This window comes from Dermacentor andersoni, chromosome 1 (assembly GCF_023375885.2).
Source record: "Dermacentor andersoni chromosome 1, qqDerAnde1_hic_scaffold, whole genome shotgun sequence".
Classification (NCBI taxonomy): Eukaryota; Metazoa; Arthropoda; class Arachnida; order Ixodida; family Ixodidae; genus Dermacentor; species Dermacentor andersoni.
In genome coordinates, this window is record NC_092814.1 from 118,084,262 (window position 1) to 118,105,546 (window position 21,285).

At 46.8% G+C, this 21,285-nt stretch overlaps 1 protein-coding gene across 1 annotated transcript in view; it reads left to right on the plus strand.

Annotated features, from left to right (window-relative positions):
- The first annotated feature begins 7,015 nt into the window (after positions 1 to 7,015).
- The window catches only part of LOC126545734 (probable G-protein coupled receptor CG31760), a 211,909-nt gene continuing 197,639 nt past the window's right edge, over positions 7,016 to 21,285 (plus strand). The window contains exon 1 of the mRNA XM_050193686.3: positions 7,016 to 8,185. The gene's annotated coding sequence lies outside the window, so the exon portion shown is untranslated. The remainder of the gene's footprint in view (positions 8,186 to 21,285) is intronic.

Here is a 21,285-nt window from a genome sequence, read left to right on the forward strand (position 1 = left end):
TCGCACTGCAAAAGAAATTTTACACCACGGACTTAAACCAACTCACCCAGATCGCTATTTTCATTAAGAGTACATTTCGAGAGCACAGACAATACGGCAACAAAGTATGTCTTTAGGAAAAGAAGTGTACGGTAATGAACTGTTCATTAAACAAAGCTCGAGAACGCAATCACACACCACAAACAAGATGCTGCAAACATAGTTATTGAGCAACTGCCAACAGTGCTTGCTGACCGAGGCCTGCAGAGTTTTCACATATGTCATTGAAGCATAGCGTGAAACAGGTTCAGACGAACGTCCTTATGATTCTTCTCAACTTCAATCTAATCTTGACAGCATTACTTGTTGGTGTTCACTCTGGTCCATGAAATTGAATGTTAACAAATGCAGAATAATGAGGGTTTCCCGAAGAACTGCTGACTGTACTATCCCTGTTTATTCCATTACTAATTTTCAGTCGTTATCTGTCAATACTTATAAATACCTAGGTGTCCACATAGATAACAATTTATTATGGAATACTCACATTAACTACGTCATTAACAATGGGAATCCCAATCTTGGTTTTTTGTGACGTAACTTTGCTTTGTCTCCTGTTTCCTTCAAACTTTTTCTTTATAAAACTTTAGTCAGGTCGAAACTCGAATACGCTTCTTCAATCTGGGATCCTCACTCATCTACACTTTTAAACGCCCTAGAAGCCATCCAAAATAGTTCAGCTCGGTTTATTGTTGCTAATTGTTATCGCACCGCCAGTATTACTTCAATAAACATTTCTCTAGACCTTCCTAACCTTTCTCTCAGAAGGAGGCAGGCCCGCCTATATCTTTTTCATAAAATCTTCTTTACGAAACTTGGACTGAAACGCACATTGTTATCGCCACCTTATTACCTTTGATCCCGCGTCGACCATAACTTCAAAGTTCAAGTGCCATTCTGCCAGACTAACATGTACTTCCATTCCTACGTGCCGAAGACATGATCCGAATGGAATCACCTCCCTGCCTCCATCGCCAGCAATCCGGAGCATGCTTCATCCAAGACTGCCATTTTGAACATGCAACACCACTCCTCTCTGTAACGCCGCAATGTCATTGAGAGTATTTAAATAAATAAATAAATAAATAAATAAATAAATAAATAAATAAATAAATAAATAAATAAATAAGGAATCCGCTGGTTCTCGAGAAGCTCAGACATGCAAGGTGCGTTAACGAGTTGTCATTAAATATTTATAAAAGTGATTTGGCTCATCCGATCGTTGATGCACGAGCAAAGGGAGCACATGTGTTGGCGTATGCACAGCTTCGAGCAGCGAAATGGCCTGTGACACGTTCGTGCATTTGTGAACATGAGTGAGCGTTTCAATCGCGTCAAGAGACGAGATCCTGCGAGAAAAAGAGAGCACAACGGGTCAAAATTGTTCATAAATTTCATGTCTCTGTCTTTGAGCCTTTTTCAATGGTATAGAGACGTATAGAACATGGGAAGTGTGCCCTAATGTAACCACGAACGGAAAGCTCGCTCTGCCTGAGGACACGCCACTTTGAGACAGTGAGGATGGCTCGCCGCCTACAAATTATAATGCTCAGGCGGCCGCCTTTGTCCCTCAGTGTCACCAAGATATCGCCCGAAATTAAAGGTAACGAAACTCTATAACTCCATCATGAAGATTGACGAACGGGATAGAAATGGCTACCCTTTCCGCCTGAGGCGGGCAGGCCGGGTGCCTCCATGTCGGGGATTGACGCAGCTTTCGTAAAACCGAAGTCTGCAGGAGAGCGCAAGAAAAACTGCTTCTGCGGTGAAATCGTGCAGAGCCCACGCAACGCGAGAGTCTGTCTAAGCGAACTTGTGGTGAGCCGGCAAGACGTAGAGGCGCATCTTGGACGCAGACACGCAGCCAACTTCGGAGACGAACGCGACCCGCAACCATGAACCCAGGTGGCGTACAGAAACGCGCAGTGTCACAACTAAACACATGACATCTGAACCTACACGTCTAAACCTTGTGGGGTTTCGAGCGCTTACAATAGTGGGGCGACGCCGTTGCGTTACGTTTCCGAGAACTCCATGTCCCTTGCCTCTCTGCCTGGACGGGATGGTAGCGGGTCATAAGACACTGTCACTGGGCTGTCATTCCGCCCACGTGTGTGTCGACAGGTTTCTCCCATTGGCTGACTGCTTGGCCGGATTTGGACCCTTGCTTGCGTGTGCTCTGGGTGCGCGCCCGCTAGACGGGGCCTTGAGAGGAGGGACCACATCCGAACATAGGAAGGTGAGTACGTATGCGTGTTCCTCTCTGCCGGCGGCGGCTCCTTTGTCCGCCGCCGCTCAATGGTTACTTCGGATCATCGGGGACCTATACCCCGACGGGCGCGCGCACTCCTCCGTCGTCTCGCTGTCCCGAGGCAGCGCCTTCCCATCATGTCCCCGTCGGTTCGTCTGTTTGTTTCTCTTTTCACTTTCTCTGTCGTGGTGATGGCAGGCGCTGACCGAAGATTAGACGACCTCTCTAGACTGGATTCTTTGTTCTTTGTTATTCTCCGTCGCGGTGCGCCATTAGTGCCCACCGGCGACCATTTGGCCATGCTTTTGTATAGCAATTACATTCCGTTTCAGTTGTATGGTTAAACTTGTGTTGTAACGGAGCGCAGCCTAAAAATTTGAAGGCCGCTTAAGCTTCGCTTTTAAGAGTGGAACGCGATAGCATTCAAAGATCCCCGACCGCTTATCACGCTTCCCAGCAACTACTGCTTATCTAACCGTAATGTTTACTTGAAAACGCTGGCGGCGAACGCTATGCACGAAGGTGAGCTTTCTGGTAGAAACGTGGCCTCTTGCGTGGGCCGCGATGCGGCGGAGGCGGGCGCCATCAGGAGGTGTTGCAAGGAACTGGACGCGCCGCTTTGAGGCCTTTGGGACATACGCGCGCCGGCACGCGCGAATATCGGAGGCTATGACCGCTCTATCAATGGTCGAAACGCTGGAAAAGGGGTTTGTGTTTTGAGTTTCCGCGTAACAAAATAATGTTTTCTCGTATATTCAAATTACAATCCGACGCTATCATATCTGTAGGTTGTGTGCAAGTTGTATTTTACAATTTTTCTGACGTATTTTACCTCGAGAAATTCAATTAATTCAGTAACTTCCTTGCGCTGCCTGGAGGGTCTGCGTGGTTGGGTATGTGTGGTTCGAAATTATTTTTGCAGAAACGATAGTCGACGCGAGACGCCGATGCCGGGTTTTCTGTGTCACGGGGCGCTTAAGGCTGTCGCGTTAATAAATGGCATGCGCTTTCCTGAGAGCTTCGCCTATAGGGCCTCCCTTGCTGCGTGCGCTGGCTCGCCTTCCCCTATAGTTGGGACCGGCTGGTCTCACGCGCGTAGCAGCGTGTCGGCACACGGAGCCCTGCATGCATCGAGGCTCGTAGCGCTCGAAGCCGCGGTGGTCCTTCGGCGGCGCACGATTCTGGAACGTGCGCACCGACAGTGCTGTGTGCGAGACCACAACCTTCTCACGCTGCGAAGGTCTGGTGCGACAGCACGTGCTTCTCGAAGAGCACGAACGCATCCCGCAACTCACCTGCACGAGCGCAGTTGCCCGTAGCGGAGGAAGCTCGAGTACAAAAACGGGACCAAAAATACAAAAAATGCTATTCGCTTTAAAACGGGAGAAAGAACCAGGTAGATCAACTGGGTTAATATAGGAATGATGCGCTTGAAGGCAGATATTTGTTTCAGCGAGGACATTAGGTAGCGTTTGTGATAGCGTTTGTCATTGCTTCATTCCGAAGAGAGCAGAACTGCTTACCGGTGCATCTGCGGTGGTATTACAGATGGCTATATGTCTACGCCGATTCGTTATACAGGGTGATAGTTTTTTAACTTTTATTGAATTTAAAAAAAATACCCTGTTGCAGATAACATAATTCTAGTCCTCGAGCTGGATTATTCAGAGAGGCGGACGTTACTTGCATGAGAAATAGAACACATATTCAACTAATTAACGAAAGTCAACTAATTATATTTTGAATTAACTACTTTACGGCAGATATTGTAATTTACGAATTGTAGGCGGAGAATTTGCAAGGGGTATCCACCTCGAATGAATTTCCAGAATGACGCCAGTTCGGAGACATGCGCCATGAAACTTGCCCCCAAAATTCGCTGTTGTTCCACTTACTTTTTAAAGAAAATGCTCCTTTATGCACGCAAAATTGCCGCGCGACTGGCCGCTCGAGGCGCTTTGCGTCTATTCGCGGGCTCCTTTCATGCTCAGAAAAACACTTTTATGTAGCACGTATTGAGCTGCAGAAAGCTGTATCGGGAGTTTTTCATGTCGCTCTACAATTTTCTCATTGATACTTTTCATTTGATTATAATATTTGAGAAGTTCATTAATTAATTACGACTAATTAGGCGGAATGAAAAAAATAATTCGAGTATATTCAAGTGACGGCAAACAACATTACCTTGGTTCTGTCCAGCTACGTGGCATTCGCATACTTTAAAGCTTTGGGTAAAGTTAGCTGGGACACCCGTATAACCCTTTCAGCTACGTTGTCTCCACGTGGTGACCCGACTTTCTTCTCTGCCGTTTCCATTAAAAAATCGAATGAGTCACGCTGCACACTGGTGCGTCTTATATTTGAGATACAAGTAAACGTAATGAGCGCCATCCGGCATGAAATGGCGAAACACTACTGAAGAAAAGGACTTTTCCAGAGGGACACCTCCACGTTTTGCAGGAGCTTTCGTGAGTCGCTGTTCAAATTTATCTTTTAACACCGCCTCAATCATTCAGAACATTTGAGAACGACTGTTTACGTAATGAGAGAGCTACCTTTTATGAAACGCACTTGCTCAGTACTCAGGGTTCTGGCGCAAGTACATAACGCTTGCACAACATTTCTGTTCCCTGTGCTTCACGTGCCTATTGGTCCGTATTGGGAGAACATTTTTTCCGTAATTATTGCCCGCTGAGAGTTGACATCAAAGAGGTTCATTGAAGACTAGCGCAGACCGAGTGCCACATAGCCAGTGCTCCGTCGGCGTCAAATGGCTGCTTTGAACAGCGCTTACCCTGCCCCGCTTCTACAGTGAGCCTTTTCGGCGTGAAACGGGTTCGCGGAAGAGCGGCACAAATGCGGGAAAACGGCTACACACGAACATATATACATAAATAGACGGCCCCAGGAAAGTGCGTGAAGTACCCAAAGAAGGCTGACGCACTACTAGCGACAAAGACAAGAAGAAAAAAAAGTGACACTGCTTCAAACTGAAGCCATCGTGCGAGCCATTTCACCAACATGACCGATGAGTAAAGCTCAATCGGTCTGACCTTGGTTTCTGCGAACATGGGCGAAGCTCAAGCTCTGACCATAGCCTAGGCCAACCTGGGTCGCATATGTCAACGGCGGTGAGTGCTATTCTTAGCACCCGCTGCCTACCGTTCTTTGCATTCTTTGGAGAGCGACACAAAACTCGTACAACTGCGGGGCAAGTGCGTCGGGTTGCTGTACGGGAGGAACCCTTGTGACGTGGGTTCTATTCCGCTTTGCGTCGGTCAAATTTAAATCTCTTGCGTTGATCCCTGTAGAGCGGCACGTTCTTAATGGCACATACATGTTTCTTCACGTTGGCACCATTCACAATCACTTCGTCAAAGTCACAAGGCGGGCTTATATAGTATGGTGTCTCTTTTACAAACATGGGGCAGTTCATGTGTTGACTCTTACGAATATTGGTTTTCAACTTTTGTTCTTTCTTTTAAATATAGTAATGTAGCCTTCTGTTTGCAATGTATGTGTCACTTGATGAACGTGTCTATAACGTATCACCAGGACCCTGGTGTGAGCTAAAAGTAATGCTTCCTTCCTTTACCTGCTGTTGCAGTGTATTATTATATGACATGTCGTGTACACTTTTGCACTGTACCAAACTATATAGGAGCCGCGCTCCCGTGAAGCTTGCCATCCTTTTGCCCCGGATTCTTCCTTTTGGAAAAGGAAAATAAACTTCACTTCACTAGAGTAGGAAAAGGGGGCACCATTCAGCAAGACGCGGAGAACTCCACCAATCCGCAACCGCAATTTCAAACCCCGCTTCTTAATCCGGCCCTGGTGGATGTAGTACATGGTGCAGCATGCCACACTATAGTCTTCGATGCGTCCAGCAGCCCCCAATAGGAAGGAGGAAGGGCGCGTGTATTGAGCGTGCCTTGCTCACACCTTGCCTTCTGCCGAAACTAGTTCACGGAACGTGGTGAGACATTTCTACCCTACGGGAGGTATGTTTGTGGTATTCGGGTGGTGCAGCTGCCGTTACACCCCTCATAAGCAGGCACCGTACGGCACAGCTCTGGTCCCACGGCCGCTCGATAAGAACGTCCCATCTTGCGGCCATGCTTGGTTCAAAGCGAAGTTCACACTTGTCTCTGAACCGCGGTAAGAGCTGTAGCGAATGGCGAACCTTCGTGGAAGCAGAAAAACGGCAGTATCTGGGATAGCTTGTCGTTTTCCTTCCGCGAAAACAACTGTCCTTTAGACGGTTTTATTTGTGAGAAAACTAGAATGATGTCTCAGAGCTCAATGACATCTTACAGTTCAACTTCTGCTAGCTACAAGGTCGCGCACTTCTATAGTCCGTTCTATACATAGCAGTCAACGCTGTGGAAGCTACGCAAGAAGTTCGGTCATGAAAAGCTATCACTCCACTCGTTCAGTCTATGCTTCGCTGCGCGCCATCAGCGTTCGCTCGTTCGAGCATGCACATGAGGCTCCTCGCGACGGGTTGCAAATAAAAAACTCGAAAAGAACAACGTAAATAAAAACGATCTAATACAATGCACTAGCAACCGTATACGACAGTGTGTTTGTTTCTAAGGATTAATACTTGTTTCATTCAATACTGAGACTATACAAAGAACAGTTGCGCACAATTGCGGTCAAAAAACATCGAGCTATATCCAAGTGCGAACGAAGGCACTGCAAGAAGTCTCTCTAGCCTTCACAGTGTTGACTGCTATGTGTGGAACGAAGTATAGTGTATGTGTATGTGCTGAGGGAGAAGCGCCGCCTCACCCACAGCCTAGCCTCTAAATCTGCCTCTGAACACTGGAACGTTGAAACACTTCACAATCACTTCTCAGCTTTTTAGCTGTGATCAAAAGTGGTGATTCGCTACGATATGGCAACGTTTTCTTCTTTTGCAGTCGTATAAGCTCGCACACAAGAGGAAATAATCAAACTGCTTAAGTGCCGAAATCGAAGCTTTGCCTGCGCAGAAATTTCGAGCCACAAGCGCGGTCAAGCGTGTTTCTTTTTTCCAGGCCCGTTATTATTTGCTAGCATGGTTATTTCCAGATATTTCACCAAGACTTGAGTTTCTTCGCGACTGCTTTAGTCAGAAGCGGAAACGAGCTTCTTCTTTTTTTTTTTTTTCATGTCGCATATGTGATCCGAACACCGCCGACGCGCCGCATTCGACTCAACAGGTGACTCTGTATTCAATGTGGTGGACTGCGCATTGATTTTATGCCCGGTATCTTTAGGAAATCAGATCGTCAAGCTAACGCCGGGCAATCGTCGTCTCCTCGACTAACTGGAGCGGCCCACAAGTACGGCGCCGGGAACCGGAAACATATTTACACATCAGCTGGAGAGCTTGGTGACCGCGGCGCAGGCCGGTGGCGGTGGTGCGCGTGGTTAGCGACTGGCGCTACATGATTTGGAGGGACGCGCGCTGCCCACGACCGAGACGCCAGAGCGGCATTGATTTCGCAATGCCGACCGCAGCACACAGTTGACAGGCGCCAAGTGCCAGGTCGCGATGGGCCCGACGAGCAGCGGGCCGCGCGCCATCGATCGGCGCAGAGGCAGCCGCTCTGGTCCGCGCATGCGATCTCGGAGCCCCTCCACGACGTCACTTCCGAATTCGGCAGCACCTTTCGCTCGCGCACCCGGCTTTCTCTGGCCTCACTGAGGCCTCAGTGAAACTTCCGGCTCGCCGCGAAGTCCTCGACGTCGTCAGCGACGGACCGGCCACTGGTCTCGCGACGGGCCACCGTGCGAGCCGCGCAGCAACTGAGCCGTGGTGTGACACCTGCGACCTGCTCGGCCGAGGTCGTCGCCGAGCGGCACTCGTGCGGCTTCAGTGACTGACGGCTCCTCGGAAGCAACAACGTGAGCTCATCTTCGTTCCGTGCTCCTCGTGCGGAAGGCTTTTTTTCTCTCGCGGTGCGCTCGGTCGGCGGCGACGCGGTCGTGGCAGCGATGGCGGAGCGCGCAAAAAGCCTGTTGCGGCAATCGCTCGGAGTCGAAGAGAGATGCGTCCTCTCGTCGATGGCTCTGTCTGACCGGCAGCCGGATCGTGTCAGGCTTAGCAGGCGGACCCAGCGCTCGGGCCCCGCTGCGGTGCGCCAGCAGCTGTTCTCGGAGGCAGTGACGACGGGCGAGGGTCCTTTGTCGGCGGTCTGTCTGGGCAAGGCTGCCCGGCGTTCGCAGCCTTCTCCAAGCAGGTCCCGCCGCCGCGGAGCGAGCTCACGTCTGCACGAGAACCGTAGCACGACACGCGAGCTTCTGTGCCGGCAGTTCCCGCACTGCGAACGTATCGCGGTCCGCGCACTACGAGCCGCGGCAACCGAGTATTTGGACTCGTGCGAGCCTACCACAAGTAGCGCCGTTACATTCGGCGCACTATTCTATCGGTCGTCTTGCGCGTGGATGCTGGCATTGCTTGTCTCTGCCTTTCTCTCTGCGCACTGTATGCTTCTGGTAAGGAAATACCATGCGTTTAATGCCGTCACTTGAATACGAGCCGTGAGCAGTTCATTTGAATTGATCGCCATTATTTTGCAGGCAATCTTTAGAGAATGCATGTTGGGCATGCCGATGACAATAGAGATGCTACTGGTAATATTTCCCTTTAGGTATTTGTTAAATACAAGGAAATGCTCCGGTAACTCCGCTAGTATGTAATACAGCCAATGGCCTGGCTTGTTAACATCAACTGTTTTCTGTCACAGTGAGAAACCTCGCAGTAATCGTAGCGTTTGTGATCACAATTCAATATAAAAAGCACTGTTATTGGCTAGTCGTGTTGAAACATATTCATTACCAGCTCATCTTGCGTCCATTATTAGCTTCAGTAATTTGCATTGCATTTCAGAAATGCTGCTAGAATAAAAACGAACTGAACGCTGTTAATCTCGGGACGTCATGTACTTGTTTCACACTCAGAAGCACAAAAATAAGCGAGGTGCATAACGTGTTGTTCTCTTCACCATCCGTTAAGACCAGTCAAAATGCCTAAATTGCCGTTCATTGCTTTATTTCAGTTGTCTGGGAACAAATGTAGTCAAAGGTGAAAGATGGTGTAGAATAATAAGTGACGTCATTCTTTTACTGGCTAATTTTTGAAGAACACGCCTCCCTTTTGCGGGGGTGAACGCTATATATAAATATGGGTTCTTAGGTCTGCATATAAAAATAAAATTAATTACGGCAGCTAGATTAAACATGACGTGTTATTTAGCAACCACATTCCATCTATATAGTATTTGCGGCCTTTTCGCCTCCAAATCAACGCACAGACCCCAAACATCAGGCATTCGGTGGAACTCCGACAACAACAATACTATATATATATATATATATATATATATATATATATATATATATATATATATATATATATATATACGTTTTTCGTTACATTTATAGATATCCTAATAGCATTATTGAGCAAGTAACTGCAACGTTCACTGTAGTTGTGACATTATATAAAAATAGGTGCCCTACGTTCCGCGCTTTTCATGTTGTTTCTAAATTAACATACGCTGATAACTAGACTAGATACTATGTGATATTGTATATAGCAATTGTGTGCAAGACTTGCAACTCCTCGCAGACCCTGGGGATACGCGAGTAAGTAAAATGAGGTCTACATGAACTATATCCGGAAGGGTCTAAGGAGAGTTCACTTGCGCCCGGGCGCACACACAGACACACATGTACAGAGACAAACGGGCACGCCTTCACATGCAACTTCAATATAAGTAAAAAATACGTATGCGACAGCTTCTATTTCCGACATATTGCTGTCGTTACTTGAGTGGTGAGAGTGAGGTGTTACTTAAGCAATGCAAATGTTTTAACACGTACTATGCACAACTGTAAATCATTAAATGTGAGAGATCATTAGCGATTCTGTACATTAGCAACGAATTTGTTGTACCGTGAACTGAAGACAGAGTGCCTAGAAAAAAACAAGAACAAGGCGGGATGGGTGCTACAGGTGGCATCCGTACTGTTAATCTTGAAGGCACCCTGCCTTGAATTCGTGCATTTCGTGTCTTTCCTGTGCGCCGGAACGAACTCGTCCAGTAAATTGTATTAAACTCCCAATGGTGTAATCTGTTTTCGAGGGCAAATGTTTAGAGCCCGCGGCAGCAGAAAAAAAAATTATGACGCAGCCGCGCAACGTTTGCGGCTATGTGCTTACAGGCTGTGAAGGAATAAAGAAACTGTTTTCGCGACATCTGTGGTACGTAGACGTTTGCTCGCGACTGTACGATACGACCAAATTCCGCCAGGTGAACGTTTGCATAGGTCCTCTGCCACTGCGATGAAAACCATAGCGAAGGCACAGAATATGTGCCTGTCGCTCTCAAACCGCATTTTATCGGTGCTCGCCGCTGAAGTGCGGCGGCGTGTCCAACGGCTGCTTCTGGTAGTTCGTTCACGGGAGAAGCGAATAGTTCGTAAGAGAAAATTCTAGCCAATCCTGACGATAGACATATTATTAGCGATGGTGGCCGGCCAATGGCAAGGTGCACTTGAAACCGAAAAGCTTTGTGGATTTGGCCTCAGATGCGCACGAATGCGCGGCGCATCACCTCCCAACTTCGGCTGATTTTGGTTTCTTTGACGATTCATTTTCTAATGTAAAGGTATACGGAGCAGAGCTACTATGACGAGCTACTATAAGTGTGCCCGGCTGCTAGAAAGCGAGTTCTCAGGGAAGGACAAGAACGACGCGCACGAGGCGCTGGACTGCATATGCGCCGTGCGTGTTCCGGCTACCAGCAGGGACCGTGCAAGTGATGGTGTGCCTGCATTTCGTAGCTTCTCTCTTCCGTTCGAACCTTCACCACCGCATGCGAAGCATACTCGCTGTTTAGCTACATTTCAGCACCCACGGCCGCCGTTCGCTTTCCATTCGACTTACGATGCAGCCGCGAGTGCAATGTGAGAGGAGTCAGGCGAATGATGGAAATTGAGCCCCCGTACATATAGCGAGCAAGGGCAAGTGCAGGCGCCGTGACTTATTTGGTTGTTCTTTAAATTGAGGAGAATCGCATCCCCGCAACCTGGCGAGAGTCTCCCTTTCGCTATTCTGCTCCGTTTGGCAGATGTCGATGAGATCGGGTAGCCGGCTGTTCGGGGTCGTCATGCGAAATTAGGTCAGCCGACGCTGCGGATCGTTACTGAGCGAGCGATCGGAGACTTCAGCTGCCCGTCGTTGCCTCGCATATAGCCGACTCTGCTCTCTAGCGCCGCCACGCATTCTCGCTCTCGACGATGGCGAGCTTGAAGCATTCGAGGGGGGATTCAATACGAAGGCACGTGGGTCAGGGCGAGCGCTCGCATGACGTTGAAACTTGCCGTAGCATGCAGCCTGGCTCTGGGGCTGGTGCGCACGCAATTACGCACGTTACCCCAGACACTCATGGCGCGCTGAATGTGTGCTACGATGTGATTTATCCAGGGAGCCTATTATTTGTCACTTACAAATATTACACGTGACTAAGCGAACCAATTACGATATGTGCCCGTATTCACAAAAATACCCTTGCGTAACTGCCGTCTGCGATTGGTCATCGATGCGACTGTCGTTTAGTTGTCATGCTGATGGTTATTGTGAATAGCGGGTGCCCGAATGCTCACCAATGAGTAAACACTCTTGTATAACAGAAGGTCTGTGAGTGTGAGCACTGGGCTCGAATTCACAAAGCTTTTCTTTCCTCACTAGTCTTTGCCATTGGCCGACTAAATCCAACAATAATGTGTCTGGCATCAGGATTGGTTCAATTCTTCACTTATGAAGGATTCTAGCGTACGAGGTTTTTGTGAATACGGGCACTGGCTCGTACTCACTAAGAGCTAGCGCATGGAATTATAAGAGCAAATTCCAGTCAATCATCATTATGGACATATTATTACAAAAGCACTTACGAACAAAAACATTCTAAACACGGGCCGTGATTTTTGATGTGCGGGTATGCAGGAGTAAAGGATCAAATTATCGTTAAGCTAACGTAAAGATATTGCTTAATAGCTCGCAGCACTGATGACCCTCTGTACAGCTCCCGCCACGATTGTCTAGATTACTGTAGCGCTGGATTACATATTGTGCGCGTTTGCATTGTTTAGCGGAGAAGGGCACTGGCTCGAGACGGAGTGGGTCAGTCTGCTACTCCTCAGCAGGCGCTACTGAGTGAGCAGGGTGCCGCTGCTTCTGCGCCTCGCCTTCCATTGGTTTTGGTATTTCCACCTTATGAGCTGACGCACTTTACGTACGCCAAGGGCTCCTTCACTATCACCAAGGAACTCCGCGCAGAAAGCTAATTTTGCGTTGATAAAGTTCCCGAGATCGACAGGCCTACGTAACAGACTTTGATGATGCTGCCTGCTACCGCTGCTATTTCAGGATTGTTTACGCGGTTTATGTTATTTGTGCTAATCTCTGTTTCTTTTCCTCTCCCCCCGTGCGGAGTATAGCCAACCAAAACTACCCTGCCTCTCTATACATCCTTTATTTCTCCCTCCATCGCTATCACCAGTCAGCGGAATGACGGCGATCGCTTATCGTCGCGTGTGACCGATCGTTCACCGCTTCGACTTTCATCGTTGCAGGGTGGAAGCGCAAATGTCAGTTGCTTGGTTGTTTCAGAATCAGAATACACATCATTTCCACTTTATTTTGGCATTTGGCAGCGTATGCCAAGAATCAAAAGTCCCTCTCGACCAGCGGCACCTCCCAGACTGAGCAAAGAAACGCAATCAGAAGTGCACGTACCGCTCGTGCGTTCTAAACAACCGTGATGAGGCTGTACGATATATATAGCGCGTGCACAGCACATCCGCTGCGTGGTTGACATACTTCAACAAAGAAGTGGCACTGCATGTGAAGTATGCCATATTCGTAGCAGCAGACTGCGGCTCCCGCATTCGGAAAACTTTTAACACAAGTGCGTTTGCTCACTGGCCAGTATTCGGGCGCCTACCAGTGCATGATAGCGATTTGCGTGAAAACGAGATGATTGTCGCGGTGGTGGCGAATCGGGAACGACATTTGCGCGTGGGGGGCCGTGTTCACAAGAAGGTCTTGCGTTCGAATTGTTCGTAACAGCAGCTGCCAACCCATCGTGATGTTGGCCATATCATTAGCGAAAACGGCCGGCATCTGGGAAACAGTTCTTAGCAAAAGAAAAGAAAAAAAGCTCTGAGAATTCGGTGAGGAGGTTCGACAATATGGGCCCAGAAGGCCGCGTCTACGAAGGAGTTTGTGCACTAGAACGCTTAGTTAAAACCAGTGCATGCCAGTCAGGATGACAAAGTGGTGAATTTACGAACAACCGAGGTATAGAATTTGTGATTTGTGAACGTCAAGTTTTCTAAATACATCCTACATCCAGCCCTCTTCCATTCGCTCTCTGCTCGTATGAAATACGTTTCATTGGTAGATGGCCTTCGCTAAATAAAGTATGCTCGCGGTCATTATTCGCTGGCGCCTGTACCTTTGAACCCAACTGCCCGCTGTGGCGTACCAAGTGCTCTGAGAATGTGAACCCTGTTGCGTTTTCAAAGATGGTTGACACAGCAAGAACAGACTTTTCCACTTTTGTTTCGTCGTGCTGGACTAGGTCAGATTAATATGCTTTGTTACACCAAAGCAACACCTGGGCAGTGAGAGACGCCGTAGTAAGGTGCTATGGATAACCTCCCGGGCCTCCTTAAAGTGCGTTCTAAATAAAAGTTGAATTGAGTTGAGCTGAATTGAATTGTGTTGTTTAAGCACGTCTCGAAACTGCCCAGTTGGTTATAATGGACGCCGTTGTGCAGAGCTCCGGATTAATTTTGTCCTCGTGAGGTTCTTCAACATGCACCCAAAGCATGGTACACGAGCCTTTTAGCATTTCACCCCCGTCTATATGTGGCCGCCGTAGCCAGGAATGGAATCTGGGACCTTGAGATCAGCAGCAGAAAGTCGTAACCGCTGTACACGACTGCGCGTGCCCCGCTATAGTAAACGAATGCTATGCTATAGGGTTTGGATTATGTTGTGCAGGTATAAAGATAAATTAAAAAAAAACGGCATGCTGGTTTTTATTTCATGATTTTAATATGTTCTAAAAGCAAAACGCGCTCACTTTTACAGCGAAAGCTGTATATGACTAACCTTCCGTAGTTTTTTCGGCGTCCGGCAATAGAAACGGACTTAGCGATTTCTTACAAACAATATGGATGCAGCGTAGCGGCGCAGGACCGCAATTTCGTAGCGATGCCTGCCGCTCGATTCTATGCCGCTCTTACCATCCACCGTTCACCGGCGGCTGATCCCACTGATAACGCTAGCGGAGCGTCGCTCTGACCACTGAAAAAGCGCGAAAAGGAATAGCATCGATAAAGGCATCACTACAAAATCGCGGCCCAGATATCAATATGCGGAACAGATTAGAACGCTCGCAGTGAACAATAGTGTGAGGTCTAGGTTATCGCAGTATATAAGCAGGAGAGGTATTGGCGCTAAAAACAGCTGCGTTATCGATGGGGCGGACACGTATAGTTCGTACACCCGAAGAACAACATGCGTACGAGGAGCGCAGGAGGGAACAACAACGAGAAAGTAAATGGCGCCGGCGCGAAACGAACACTCACGAAGAACGTTCCCGCGATGCTGAACGAAAACGACAATCGCGAGCCCGGGCACATCTGAGCGAGCAACGACGCCAGACTCGCAGCGCAAGAAATGACAGCCATTCCACTCTGTGAAGATGGAACGGCAGCGAAAGCATTTTGCTTTTCGTTTGAGAGCTTTGACTGTCGTCAGCTTTCGTTGCCATTCCATCTTCACAGAGTGGAATGGTTGTCATTTTTTTTTTCTTATTGAAATATGTTCAAGGGACAGCTCCGCAAGCTCAGACTCAGGCGACCGCAAGCAATTCAGGCTGATGAATACAAAGCCGCGCTTTCTCAGCACACGAAAGAGTAAAGTAATATAACCGGAAGAATCCGGGGCCGCGGTTTAATGCAACGGTTCTATTCTAATGGCTGTGCCTTTTCGCCCTTGTACAGAGGTCCGAGCGCCGGACGGCCAACTTAATAACCAGGATTGGCTGGCCGAGGATGGTGGATGATACGAAAGAAATAGAATCAAACGAGAGAGAGAGAGAGAGAGAGAGAGAGAGAGAGAGAGGGGGGATGTATAGAAAGGCAGGGAGGTTAACTAGAGGCAGTCCCAGTTGGCTACCCTGCACGAGAGGAGGAAGTAGGGGGATAAAGCGAGAAAGAGAGCGGAAGGGAGAGAGAGAGAGATGAGCACGAACAAAACACGTACACTATACAGCGATAGGGACGGCGTTATTAAAGTCTATCGTGAAGACCCGTAGACTCCAGGAATCTTAGTAACGCGAATTAGGCCTTCAGCAAGGATGTTCTTTGGGAGCACTGGCCTAAAGGTTTTAGTTCTGACAGTGGACGATTGTCCATTTGGTTCAGCACTCTGCACAACAGTTGTCCCTCGGCGCTCGAGCGCGGGCGGACACAGATAATGTGTGTGAGCGTCTCTTCACAGCTGCATGTGTCGCACGTGGGGCTGTTGTTCATTCCAGTAAGGTAGTCATAAGAGTTGGTAAATGCAACGTCTAGCCACATATGGTACAACATGGTCTGTTCACGTCGTGGTAACCCAGGTGATAGATGCATCCGTATATCCGGAGAAAACGAACGCAAACGACACATGGTGAAACCGTTTGAGTGCCACAGGGGCAAAGTACATTCACCGGACATCAATGGCAGCCCAGCCGCAGCGTCTGTTCGCGAAAGCGGAATCAAGACACATTTACCAATTTCATGCGTAGATCGAGCGGCTTCGTCGGCGTGTTCATTCCCGCTTACGTTGCAATGTCCTGGAAGCCATTGAAAGATTATGTTGTGTCCCTTGTCAAGGTGGCTTGATATATCTCGAATTTCTGAGGCCAGTTATTCATTGAGTCCGTGGCGCATCCGGCTTTGTATGCACTGAATCTAACGAAAGGAATTCTTACATCATACCCACTCAGGAGTGCTATTTGTAGTGTTTTCTTTTTGCTTCGAATACTTAAAGAAAAAAAGCCTACAATATTTGCCGGAATTATGCCACTACAGATTAATTATTTGCCCACGCGGACATCATCTGAAAAAAAAAAAAAAAAAAAAGACGTTATGCAATTCATCCACTAGTTAAATCAATTGCATTAATTATAGCTTCATAGTTATAAACTTCACGGCACATGCGTATGTTCTAAAGTTTAAGGGCAGAGAGAGAGAGAGAGAGAGAGAAAGGGAAGCCAGGGACGTTATCCAGTCAAGATTCCGGTCGGTTACCCTGCGCTAGGGAAAAGGAGAAGGGGAATAGAAAGAAGGGAGAAAGAGAGAGGTGGCGATAGAGAGACGTGCACGGACAACACCACAAAGTCAAAGGCGCTCGCCCAAGCCAAGTGTTCTCAGAAAGCACAACAGTGCCTTCATTGCCTTGTGAGGCGATGATTGGTGGGTACAGTGTTCTAGCATTGTCTGTTCCCTCAGAAGATGATCATCCAGTTTCCTCAATGCGTTGGACATAGGTTGTCTTTGTGCTTCAAATTGCTGGTCAATGTTCTCCTTGCAGCCGCAGACATCAAATGAGGTCTGTCAGCCATTCCAATTACTGCTGAATAAACTTTAGTGAGGGCAACTTCCAAGCAAGATGGGCAAGAGTATCTGTATCATGTTGTTTTTTGCGTGTTTGATATAGCTTGCATCTTAAAAAAGACAGATAGAGAAGGAAGGTAGGGAAGTTAACGATGTAAATTTCCGGTTTTCTACCCTGGACTGGGGTGGTTGAAATGGGGATCGTATACGATATAAAGAAATAGTTAAACAAAAAGTTCAGGGCCCTTCCACTTTGTGAAGAAGTACGAGCAGCGACGCTGTGAATGTGGGCCCTTAATGGCGAACTGCGCCTCCGCCGCGGGTCGGCCCGGCATTGCACTGTCTTCGGGATCGGTCCACCTATGAAAAATTGTTGGTCTATGTCTACGGAGATTAGATCCGCCAAAACCTAGCCAAAAACAGCTTCACTGTAAAAATCAGTAATCGCATTTCCACCGCAAGCGTTTACCCGGGCTAGTGGATCGCAAGAATTGCAATAACGCTTGTACCATCTTCCGATGTGATGGATGGATGGATTTATTTCTCCTGTTTACAACAGAAAGGAAGCAGAAGCTAAAGGCCGTGTGGCCTGACGAGGGCTTCTGCTCCTACAACAATTCCGCACGCAAGCCGTACGCAGCATACAAATTATATATACATGCCGAAATCAACTGGAGGGTTGGATACAAGATATTGTTGCGAAGCGGAGAAAATTTTCGTAAAAAAAATAAGAAGGAAAAAGAAAACAACATGTCTTCAAAAAATACACTTTAGGTACATTTTGTTTAGAACTACAATTATAACCCGAAAAGAAACGAAAGAATGACAATTTATATTACGGTTCTAATCAGACAAACTCAATATTGTTCGCAATGAGAAAATATATGATTTATTCGGCCCTCCCATGATTTCATTATCAAAATCACGTAGGCGATTTAGCAGTGTAGGTGCCTGGTAACTGACAAGTTGTTTTCCGTAATTGCGTCTTATTTTAGGTGTTCTCATGTCATGTTGGTGTAAGCTCTGATGCAGATTGGCGGGTACATTCAGGATATACTGTGATTTGTTTTGTTTAATGTATTGCATCAACTTGTAATAGTAGACCTGGTTTGCCTTTAACATAGAATCTTTTTTTTTTTAAAGGTGGCTTGGTCCTAAAGTTTTGCACAAGGCCCCGATATCCCTCGAACGCACGTGAGACTCTTTTTTGCAGTACTATCAGTTTATTATAATTTTTTGCGAAGTAGTGCCCCAAATTATTATGCAATAGGTTAATCGAGAATAAAAAAAGTGCGTAGTACAAGGAATGTTGCAACTGTGGAGGAACCAGAGTGCTCAGTCTATATAAGCAACCGACAGTTCTACTTAGTTCCACAGCAATTTTGCTGACGTTCATGTTCCAGGCGAAATCTTCCTGGAACCACACTCCGAGAAATTTCCGATATTTTATCTGTTCTATCATCCTATCATCGTATCATCAAAAAGAATAGCTATATTGCAGTTGCGTGGTTTATTAGTAGGGGCAAAGATGATATATTTTGTTTTAGAATAATTCATGTGTAACTTGTTCTGTTGTAACCAGCAAGAGAGTTGTATCAGGTAATTATTAACTTTCCATTCGAGCTCTGTTATAGTAGCAGCTGCAAAGAACATCTTAGTATCGTCTGCATACATAACTAATTGAGAAGACTCGGGGATGTCACACATGTCCTTAATATAAATTATGAACAAAAGAGGTCCAAGCATTGATCCTTGTGGAACACCCGTTATGATTTCCGCCTGCGATACGGATACGAAGAACTTTATTAAAGGGATCCTGAGAAGCGATGAAACATCATTATTTATGCTGACATATTGATAACGATTTGTTAAGTAATGTCGTAAAATTTCGAGTACGATACCTCGTACACCATACTGTTCCAATTTGCTAATTAATAAATTGTGGCATACTGAATCAAAGGCTTTCCTGATGTCTACAAATAAACACAATATGTACATTCTATTTTCAATAGTTGTTATTGTCTTATGTTTGATGTTAAAAAGAGCTGCTTCACAAGATTTATTTTTTTGGAAACGATATTGCATGTCACTAATTACGTTATATTTACTGAAAGAGTTTTGCAGGGCACTCTCGAACACCCTTATTCGGACAGGTAAAACAGATATCGGCCGGTAGTTTGTCTTTAAGTGTTTATCACATCCTTTGTAAATTGGGCATACTCTGGTTATTTTTAGAAGATCTGGAAAGATACCGGTTTCAAGTATTCTGTTTATAATGTGAACTATGCAATACATACATGTGCAATTATATCGGTAATATATTTCAGTGGTACTGGTTTAACATCGTCATACCCAGCAGAGACGTTGTTGTTTACTTTAAGCAGTAGTTGCACAACCTCAGCAGGAGTAACAGGTGAAAGTATCGCTTAGTTAGACTGAATTTGCTCACTACAGGTGGCGCCATGGGTTCCCCCCTGTCGGGATGCTCGGTACTGGAAACGAAATATTAATTCAAAGAAGCTGCTGCTTCTCTGCCGGTCAACGACCAGTGGCTGTGTTTATGTTTATCTCGGTATTTTGTCTCTTCGTAGAAGTTAAGTCTCTGACTTCATTCCAAACTTTCCTAGGGCTATTGTTTTATTTTAGAATAACCATTCATAGTACTTAATTTTTGCTTGCTTTAAATGAGCGGTGGCCTTATTTGTGTAATTTTTGAAATCAGTGAACAGTTGCCCATTCCTGCATTCTACAAACAAGCGATACATTTTGTCTTTCGTGTTATCGTCTTTAACAAAGTAGCATTTATCCCAGGATTTCTCATTTTCCTACTCCTCTAATTGCAAAATTTCAACGAAAACGCCTGGTCGTAAGACTTAATCATTAAAAAAAAAAAAAGAACTCGTATGGAGCATTTGTATATTGTTTTTCAAATACGCATGACCAGTCTGTTGATAGAATCAGGGAACGGAAATTTACTAATGATATTGCGTGAAAACATACCTTTTTTTCCCTCCTTCCCCTCGTTTACGCGTGTAAGGAATGAAGCAAAATACAGGCAGACGATCACTTAGCGGATAACAGCCCCGCAGAACAGTCAACTGGGCGTACATTTGTTATGCGTACATCAAGTAAAGTCGCCGTTTGCGCCGTGAGCCTGGTGGGTTCCGAGAAAAGTTTGTGCACATGAACGAATTGATTAGACCAGCAAGCTGTCTGAATGATATGTCATCCGGCAACATGTTTATATTTACATCACCCATTATAATTAAGAGGGAGGACGAATGGCCCAGGAAATGTAGAACCTGTTCTGGGAAATCGAAGAACGTCAGTTTGTTTCCCAACGATGGGACTGATGATAAGTACTGATGATAAGCACTGTCGATGATGTAGAATTATTTATTCCGACAGGGGCCCCTTGTCCAAGTAGTGACTTTCTTTGCACGCACAGGACGGCGGGCACAGGCCCAGAATATGACATACCTTTTCCTGCAGTGGTCACTCGCTGCGGCCTATGTGCATCCCTATGCATGCGGAACGCGTAGGCGTCGGTGAACGACATGCTCCACCAAAACCTACACAGAAAAAGGTAGCGTCTCTTCGGGGAAGCCTCGACAGAAACCGAACTCGTGCCTGATACACCTACAGGGTAAGCCAGCAATAATGTGTGAGTTTTAGGCCACTTTGAGGGGTAACGTTGGAACTGCTACTGCACGGCGAAAGAATATTCCTCACGTCTGCCCACCTTTTCCTCCCGTCTTGCACCACAATTGCCCATTGTGCTCCCCCCCTCCCCTGTCTACGGGACACATCCCTCAATGCAGTTTTTTTCATGCCAGCTTCTTTCGTCTCTCTAACCGCTCGCGCTTATCTGTTCGACAAGTGTTCCTTGCTTTACGAATGCAAGCATCTAGTGTGTTGGAACGTATTGCGTAATGCGTTTTCGGCTGAGATTGTTATTAGAGTGTTTTAGTTGAGCGTGTTTACGCTCCACTAAGCAGTTAAGCGGAGCGGAAGCGCGAATGCGCGTGCGCCGTCCGCTTAGCCGTAAGCGGGCTAGCGGAGCGAGGAACACGGTCCGCTAAGAAGCTGCCTGAGCGGAGCGTGCTGCGCAGCGGTTTGGCTTGGATTGGATTGGATGCTGAAAGCAAGCGCGCTGGCTATCACGTGGCGTTCCCCAAGACGGCGCTTTATTTTTCATTGGATCAAATGGACCGGTAACGCATTACAAGTGCACGTCTAGATACTTCATGGAGAAATAAGTTATATATATACATATATACGTTTTACTGTATAAGAGTGATCAATAGGTGTTTTTATTTTCTTTCATT